The 9,985-nt window shown below is 31.7% G+C and overlaps 1 protein-coding gene across 1 annotated transcript in view; it reads right to left on the bottom strand.

Moving 5' to 3' along the window:
• The window catches only part of RDX (radixin), a 58,151-nt gene extending 51,564 nt beyond the window's left edge, over positions 1–6,587 (bottom strand). Inside the window, exon 1 of the mRNA XM_011365420.2 lies at positions 6,568–6,587. The gene's annotated coding sequence lies outside the window, so the exon portion shown is untranslated. The remainder of the gene's footprint in view (positions 1–6,567) is intronic.
• Positions 6,588–9,985: the final 3,398 nt, after the last annotated feature.

Raw genomic sequence — 9,985 nt, 5'->3', positions numbered from 1 at the left:
ATTCCTAGGGAATATCTTTTGAGAAAGATATCATCTATTTGAAACCATAGTATTTTTCCAAGTATCACTTTAGTGGTTTCCCACACAGGTTTTCATATGTAGTTTTTTCATTGTTGTTTAGCCCTAGATGTTTCATTTTCCAATAACGATTTCTAATCAATATTAAGAAATTTTTTTTTAAGTTTCAAAATGGAATGGTTAAGAGGCCTGTGGGCAAGTGCTGTCTTTTTAGTATTTATTTCTAAGCTCTACTATAGTAAAGAATTCATTACGAGTTCCTTTATGTTTAATATTTGATCAGTTGGGTTTTTTTTACTGTTCCAGATATAAATAAAAAAATGTATTTTCTGCATTTGCTAAGTTATATCAAACTAGACCAAGTATTTAATGTTTTGTTTATAGTCTTTCTAGTATTATTTAAAGTCTACTTAATCAATTTGAGAAAAAATGTATTAAATTTCTCCAAGTATAATGTCTTCTTGTAAACTGCCATTTTTCAATTTATATGCTTGCAGGTGAGCATAGGTTTATAATAGTTATATCTTTCCAGTGAATACTTCCTTTTTTCATTAATAATTTAATTGCATATAGAACTCTAAATTGATAATTCTCTCAGCATTTGAAAGATATTTTTTTTCTGAGATGTTACTGCTGATGAGAAGTGGGCTCTCAATCTAACTCATTCCTCTGAGGTAATATGCCTGTCCTCTCTGCTTTAATAATTTTTTATAGGAGGTAGGGTATTCTTAAGATTTGCTTTTATTTATCTTTGTTCAGGATTTTGTAAGATTCCTTGTTCTTAAATTCTGGAAAATTATCACCTGTTGCCTCCCGGTCTCTCTTTTTATCCAGCAATTCTTACTAGATATATACTGGATATCTTATTCTCTAATCCATGACTACTTTTTTATATTTTCCATCTCTTTATCTCTGTGCAACATTCCTCCAATCACACTAATTCTCTCCAGTTGTTTTGTCCACGGGTTTAAAATTTCAGTGGTTATATATTCTTATTTCCAGTAATTCCTTTTTGGCTTTTTAAAGAATGTTTTTTAATAATGCTATACTATTTTATAACGTTTTAAATCCTTTTATCCCTATGTTTATTTTATGTCACTATATTATTATTCTACTATTTTCAGTTCATTGTGACTTATTTCTTTATAGAGTTTGTAATTCTGGACAGAAAGCTCACGTCCCTTATCCATTCCCCAATGCGGGAATCTTACAAGCCCTGAGTTATGTATGTATCCCTACAAAGATTATTTTAGGTTTGCTCCTACCAGAGTACAAGGAATTTTAGTTGTCCTAAACAACTTTTTACATTTCTTTAGCATTTTATTATATCAAACTCCACAGCTACACACTAGATAAGTTAGCTGAGATGTAAGAGCCATGTACTGATCATGTCTAATCTCTTATCAGTAAAGAAGAAGAAAGAAAAGAAACTGAGCATTAATTAATTATATGCCAGGCTATAAACGAAGTTAAAACCCTCAAATTAAAGAAAAAGCATTTAACAAACACAGGGCCAGCTAGGCAGGTAAATAAATATTAAATATGTGGGTCTGCAGAATTTCTGAAGTTATGTATTAATGAAATACTAAAACTAAATAAAGATAGGGTTTTATCTTTTTCCTTTAAGAGATCATTTATCCAAGTTTTCAATATTAGAGTTACTTCAAGTTATACTCTATAGAAAAGGACTTTTCAAGCAAAATAATCCATTATGAAAGTTTTAGAGTAAGAGAACTCTGCTGACATAAAAGGATATATCATAGATCAGTACACACAAAACCAGTTTTTACACTATCTAATTCAGTTTTAAAAATCCCCAACAAGCTTAACTGATCTAAATGAACTGTGAAACGTAGAAGCCTTAGCAAATAAAGATACGATTGACTTCTAACAATGTGTATTTTCAGACCAATATTCTCTCTTAAAAGCAAATTTAGTCTTCATTGTTTTATTGCAGTTATTTATAAATTATCTGAGAATAAGGCTCTACCTCCTTATTTACCAACTGAACAAAATGATTACTTAACAATGCCTTGTATTTATAAAATACCTCATAATTGCATATTGTTATATATCATTTAATTTTCTACTAATAAAACACTTAGGAGACAAACAAGACAGGTCACATTACAGGTACTTTACAGTTGAAGAAACAAGGCCCACTACATAAAAGTGATTTGTCCTAAGTCATAAGGGTAATGAATGACCAAATGGTCTTTTGACACCTAGAGTCCAGATCTCTGCCATATACCAACCTGTCTTCCTCCTTTTGATATTAAAAAAATGAAAAATAATTTCATTTGTAGATATTTACCTAAAGAAAACAACAACAAATGTATAAATGCTATAATTACAAAGATTCTATAGTGCTATTTACAAAAGTATATGTAATGCTGAGAGGTTAGTTAAGTGAATCATGGTATATCTGAAGGCTCTGCTAGACCACAATCAAAATATTAGAGAAAAATATTAAATGACATGGCAAAATATTCACAAACTACTAAGGCAGATTATAAAACTATACATATAGTAGTATCACATTTCTTTTTGAAAACTATGAAAGAGAAAAAGATCAGAATGATTATATTCCAAAATATTGAGTGTCTAAGGAATTAGAATTAATCTATAAAATTCTAAAATAAAAATGTAGGGTTTCTGTAATAAGAAAAACAAATTCCCTAAAATGAAAGAACAAAATTATGATATGTATATAAAGTGAAGTTAGATCTATAATTTCACCATAACATTTAATAAAATCTCAGTGGGTTAATCTTTTTTCAAAAAGAGAAAAATAAATCTCGTTTTGGAGGAAAAATATGACTAAGGAAGACGTATAGGTTATGATGAAAACAGACTAATATACTTTACTTAAAACCCCTTCATAGGTAGACTAATCAGCAAAATTAAACTAATATAATAGAAAAATACGCAATAGCCACATTAACAAAAATTACCATGGAAAGTAAGAAATAAATATATAAAGGTATCACTTAGATCCCACTCAATATATGGTTAAATGAGAAACTGTTTACCAACAAATACTATGTAAAAAAAAAAAAAAAGGTAAGCACAACTGTGCTGATTAAAACTAAAAACCAAAATAGCTTTAAGCTATTACTGATTATATATACTCATTAAACTAGCAAAATAATTATTAATTACACATACCAGTACTGAGACTGTTTCGGGAAACAAGTAGATAATTACTGCTAGTAACACCATAAATTGGCTCCACATTTCTACAAAGTAAGTTGTCAATATATAACAAAAGCTACAAAGCTTTTCTGAATAGGAAATTCTGCCTCTAGAATCTATGGCAAAGAAATAACTACAAAAGAAGGTAACCTGTACCAACATATTCTCAGCTACACTCCTTATAACAGCTGATGACTAAAAACACAATTAAAACAATGTTGAAACCATGTCACACAATGAACTACATTTCTTTGTTATGACAAACTGTGTCAACATTTACATAAGCATAAGTGAAAAGGCAGAATATGTACCACCCATTATAACCAGGTGAAAACACAGGATTTCTTACAATAATATTTGGATATACAAAACTGAGAACTTAATTCTACTAAGGATCTTATTTTTGTTAAGTTCTTAATTTTAAAAATCAGATGAGAATTTAAAAACATATTTCACTAAACTGTTTATGTATCAGTTTACTAGCTTATATGACATACATAAGAATTCTGCCTTAAATTTTTTAGGATGTGGCTATGTATAAATGTAAATAAACCCAAGTTTTTAGCCAATTAAGTGATTATTGAAAAATATTTATATCATAATATTATTTAACCTCAGTTGTACATTTCTAGACCATGATTGTATTAGTATATTTTTTTCTAGAAACTGGCATCTGTTAGCAGCAGAATAAACAAGTAAAATGTCACATGAAAAGCCACACCTCGGGTTCCTTCCACCTCTGCTTCATCTTGATAACTAAGTCTTTCTGTGTCTTCCTCTCTCCTCTCTAAAAAAATGATAATATATAATCACCTAAATCACTGTATATCAAAGATATGTAATAAAAATCAACTCTTCTTCCCTCTGCTCTCATAATACCTAATTATTGAGGAAAAAATTTACTTCCTCCTCCTTACTCTTGCTAAATTTCTTAAAAGTGGACTTACCTTATCTCTTTTCCATACTAACTTCCCAAGAAGAAATGAAATGCAATCACAGCAGCAAAGTATCCAACAATTAATGTTACAAGATGCTGCCGGCATATATATCTCCCATTTCCAGAAAATTTCATATATGAGTATGTATTCAAACACAGTGCTACCTTTTAGAGACAAAACATTTGTACAAAACATTCTCTTCTTTGTCCTTTAAACTCTAAGGATTATTCTAAAACAGCCTCATGCTTAACACCTTGAGTTCTATTGAGTCAGCAGGACAACAGACTCTTCCCGCCTGTCAGGTGGTAAAACAGATGTCAAGTCTAGTCCATACTGGGCCCACAATGAAGTTCAATAATTTATACCAAGCTGCCTAAGTTTACTCTTAAGATATTCTTTTCCCCATGACTGTAATATTTTTTCTCTCCACAGACTAAAAAATTACAAAAGAATTCCTCTGCCAATTTACTGGGGGATTGGGAAGCAGTGTAACAAACAGAACTATAATCTGAATTAATAAGGTAATTCTGACAGTTAAATCAACACAATAATAGCATCTATAAAAAAAAGTTCTTAATCTTCCCCCTCTCCTTCCATGGGCCGCTCTGGTGAAGCCTATGAACCTCTTCCTAGAAAAGTATTTTTAAAATGCACAAAATACATAAAATTAAAAACCAATTATACTGGAATAAAATTATCAAAATATAAAAAGCACAAATTTGTGACATAGTAACATATGTGCTTCTTTATTAATCTTTAAATAACAATATCTACTAATGGATCTAATAATTAAACTAAGTAATGATGAATATGTCATTTTAAGATATTTACAACAGTAATGGATTATGAAAATATCTGCAATGTCTACTGAAAATAGTCTCTGCTACTAATTGCTACTGCTGCCCACATCTGTAATGAGAGAAAATGTGTAAAGATGTATTTTTTTCCCTAAGGTCACAGACCCACATGCTTAAAATCTTAAACTTAGAACTATGCTTATTATATTTTTAGCTCAGTGTCAACACTGAATTTAAGAGCTATAATAATGTACTTTTACCTATATAATATCATTCCCCAAGTGAAATAAACAGGACAAGAATTTTGAGCTCCATTTCTTAAATAAATAAGGCCAAAAACAAGGACAAGGGTAATAGATAGAGGATTTGTAGAAGGCTCACTCTTTGGCTACTTTACCTATATTATTTAATTTTCATAATAACAACCCTTCCTCTCTCTGCCCAAGGTAAGTATCGCGATCCCTCATTCTTCTAATAATGAAATTAAGATTCAGATAAGTGACCTGTCCAAAGTAATAGGGCTAGTTAACAAAGTCATAGGTTCTCCTAAATCCTAGCCCTGGGCTCTTTTGGCTATTCTATTGGGCCTTTTTTTCTGACATCATTCTAGACAAGCTCATTCTAAACAATTCCTAGAGCTTTTCAAGAAGTTAAAGTTCTTTCTGCTGTTATTTTCAGGTCAAAGACTACCTCTAAAGATGTTGTAAGTGCACATTAATACTGGTATAATCATCTCTGTAAATGGATTTCCTATAAAGGTGATATGCGGTTCTAAATAAGAAATTAAGTACTTGCTTATGCTGAAACTGATTTTTGTTCAAGGATATTTTCAAGGAAATGAAATATTCAACATTTTTGAGAAAATATACGTTACTGAAAATGCAAAGCAATTTCTAGAACTTAAAGCAGAATAGCAATACTAAAAAAAAAGTTTTATATCGAATTTACACTTTATTCTAAAAGAATTTTATAAATTTAAAAGAAAGGCCGTCTTATATGGTTAATCTAAGGTGGGTAGAAAAACAATACATTACCATTAGCAGTGTTTAATTTTAAGTGCTGAAAGTTAAGAAAGCTAAATGCAGTCCAATGTCTTCATTTTACATTTATCAAAATGTAAGATGTCTTGATAAATGAAAACATCAAAAATTCATATGTTTAAAATAGAAAAACAAAGATAGGTTCAATGCTGTTGCACTGAATATTAACTCCAGTTTATACACACAAGAGGACTTGACACTTAATGATGTACAACAGGGCACAACTATATTCCCATTAGCGTGTGACCTCAGTATCTTACACATCAAACCCAAGAGTATCTGGCATATGACTATAAATGTCTGAATGTATAAGAGCTACCTTAAAGCAGGGGTTGGCAAATTTTTTCTGTAAAAGACCAGATAAGTAAACTTGTTAGGTTTTGTGGGCCTTATGGTCTTTGTTGCAACTACTTTGTTGTAGCGTGAAGGTAGTCATAGATCGGCGGTCCTCAACCTTTTTGGCACCAGAAACTGGTGCTCCTATGAGAATCTAATGCCTGATAATCTAAGGTGGAGCTGAGGCGGTGATGCTAGCACTGGGGAGTGGCTATAAATGCAGAGAAAGCTTAGGTGGCTCACCTGCCGCCTGCCGCTCACCTCCTGCTGTGCAACCCAGTTCCTAACAGGACACCACAGTGGGGGAGGTTGTGGATCCCTGTTATAGATAACAGGTAAACAAATGAGCAAATATGTATTCAAATAAAACTTTATTTACAAAAACATAGGCTATAGTTTGTCAATCCCTGCCCCTTAAAGTATTTTAGCAGGAAATCAATGCTTTTAATTCTATAGTTTAAATAAATTTCGTACCCATGAAAATATGAACTCATATATTCATGCTAAACTATTACAGATCGATCTTGGATCCAATTTTGAATAGGGGTAAGAAAGAACCCAAGACATTTGGTATATAAATAAGGAAAATAATTTAATGGGAACAGAGTCAGAAGAAAGGGCAATTCTATTACCCTTGCCAGTGACTAGTTAGGTATGGAATGTGCTCCAATTCTGGCCAATGAGTCTAAAGTATCTGCTGGGAGGCTTCTGGAAAAGAGATTGTCCTTCTCATTCCTTTGGATATTTTGTCTGGATGGGATGCTAGTCCTGTTGCAACTGAACTGGGACCACGGAAAGTGAAACTAATGGGAAGACCACAGAGCAGAGAACAAGAGATTTAAGTCTTTGATGGCATCACTGAGTTATTCTTGATAAAACAATAAATTTCCTCATTTACTGAAGTCATTTTGAGAATTTTCTGTTATTGCAGCCAAAGCATCTTAAATGATATAAGGGCTTAAAACTGAGAATTGCTCACTTCACAATTTCACCTGTGGCCAGTCTTATTAATTTCAACTTTTCATAAATAAAACATTTAAGGTCCTGAAAATCCAGAAGGATTACCTACAAGTCAGAAAAATATATATATATATCTGTATCATTACTGATACTGAATTTTATAACTTTATAAATTCTACAACCCCAGAGAATAAAACAATGCAGTACTTCCTTTTTTGATACTGTACCTAAAACATTCTTTCAGTAGGATATTTCTTCTCTGAATCAGGGTTTGGCAAACTTTTTATGTAAAAAGCCAGAGTGTACATATTTTAGGTTTTGCCAAAAATATGGACTCTGCCATTATAGCTCAAAAACAAGATGATATGTAAACAGATGGGCACTTCTGCATTCCAATAAATTTTATTTACAAAAACAGGCAAGCAGGCTGGATTTGGCCTTGCAAACCAGTGTGCTGACCTCTTCTCTAAACGGTTAACAGTAAAGAGAACATCTTTCTCAAACAAATCAACTTTACTAGAACTTAAAAAGTTTATTTAAAATGTATATAAATGTAGAAAAGTAACAAGCATTTGAGCATTCATTCATATGCATTAGATCACTTGAAGCAAAAGTCTAGTTACTTTATATATAACTAACCTCTATGAAAGGCAGTTTATAGACTTCTGTTAAAATGTAATGGATATTATAGAAAATAATACAAAAGTTTTTCATATGCAAATTTATAGTTTCTATTAAACTAAGTATTTTAAATTAGTGAATTTGCAAAGATTTACTATTCAAAAGGAAAACCAAACAAACAAACAAACAAAAAGCCTTATGTATCTCCTATCCTGAATAAACCCATCTCTTCCAGGAAGCTAAAACTAGAGTTCAAAATGGATTGAAGAAATAAAGAAGTGAATCATATGGACCATATTTTGTCTCCGAACAGTTCCCCGGTACAAAGATACACATATTATATGGACACTGCACTACCCCAAATCATAAACCCTTTATCAAAAGACACAATTTTTCACTGTCATTTATATACCACATTCTAAGAAGAAAATAAGTGACCCTCGCCTTCGATCATTAGTCAAGAAAATTTGCACATGTACATAAACATACTTGAGAATTATTATAGGAAATTCCACTGTGTTCATGCAAATGATGAAATTCTAAGAAAAAGAAAACAGCAGTAAACAACCCTTTTAATGTTACAAAATAACCTTATTTTATAGACTTTAAAAACACAAATAAGAGATATAAAGTGTATGTTTATCCTTTCATAAGTATTGGCATTTTCTATACAAGGAATTGCTAATAGTAACTACATATGAAAAACAGGACTGGTAAAGAGGTTAGAGGGTTTGGGGTGTGAGGACTATTACTTTTCCTTTTCCCTTTCCGTCTTTCTGGGTTTTTAAACTTTCTCCTAAAATATATTATTTTTTAGTCTTTAAAAATGATTTCAAATATATGTTCAATATAAATTAATATTGAGAAACATACCAGAAACTAAAATGAATAAGGCAGGATTTTTCTGAAAGAGGCCAGAAACTGAGGAACTCTTTGAGGTCAGACTGGCCACTTGTATCTACTACAGTAAGAAGTGAGTGTATACTGCCTACAAAAGCTAGGGAAGTTGCCAGAACAGCCTCTAGCACTCAGTAACACCATGAAGCTTAAAATAACCTTGTAAGGGTGAAGTCTAGAGCAACTCAATCCAGTTCTACTGATCCAGTACCCCAAGAGTAGCATCAGGGTAGGTAGGAAATGCCCACTAGCTCTTGGTCTGGAGGAGGTCCAAAGCCATCCAAGAAAGGTAACTTCCTTGCCTTCCCAGAATCACAGAGGTACCATAAAATTTTATTAGCTAAAACCTGTCAAGTATGCCCCATTACCATAGCTCAGACTTCACAACCTTAACAGAATACATTTTTTTAGGCTTTGGTCTTTAGGAAATATTGGTTTAAAATTGCTATTTTTAAATGGAGTTAAGTTAAAATGCAGTAAGTTAAAAATGTATAAAAAAGAAGACTCTCATCATCATTCAACATTTCAGACTCTGTTACATGAGACTATGCATAGTAGGTTAAAAGACTAAGAATTGAAATTAAGATAAAATATGTAGACTTTCAACAGCCTGAAAAAGATAAAAATGAATAATAAAATCCAATTCTGCTCTTAGGAAGGACAAAGCAATAAGCAAGAAACAACCCTTGTTCCCCCCTCCCTGAGACTGAGCAACAACAGTCTGTCGTTTCTTACCGCCGCAAGAAAAATAATGAATTTACTTTTCAATTCAGTAATAATAATGTCCAAAACAAAGGACAGACACAATATACTTTCCACACTGAAATTAAATACACTTATTACACAAATATTTCTGAGCCTCTCCTACCTGCTCTTCCATGTGTGGGGATAGAGGAGTAAACAAAACAATGTACAATCCACAAAGGCAAGAATTTAGTATTTCTAAATGTCATAATCAAATTGTCTCAATTAATTAAAAGTGTAAAGAATTCCAGTGTATATTTAGTCCTTACTAATATATTAACTGTTTTTCAAATTCCATCCTATATGAAAGTGACTAACAAAACGCAATCTTTTTTTACAGCATACTAACTTCAAAAGAAGTGTTCTACATTTTGTCATATTTGAGACAAATTATTATGTCTTTCTGGAAGAGAGAGCACACTGGTGAAAGAAATCGAAT

This window comes from Pteropus vampyrus, unplaced genomic scaffold (assembly GCF_000151845.1).
Source record: "Pteropus vampyrus isolate Shadow unplaced genomic scaffold, Pvam_2.0 Scaffold110, whole genome shotgun sequence".
Classification (NCBI taxonomy): Eukaryota; Metazoa; Chordata; class Mammalia; order Chiroptera; family Pteropodidae; genus Pteropus; species Pteropus vampyrus.
Note: the sequence above shows the minus strand (reverse complement) of the source record. Positions and strands in the feature narration are given on the sequence as shown.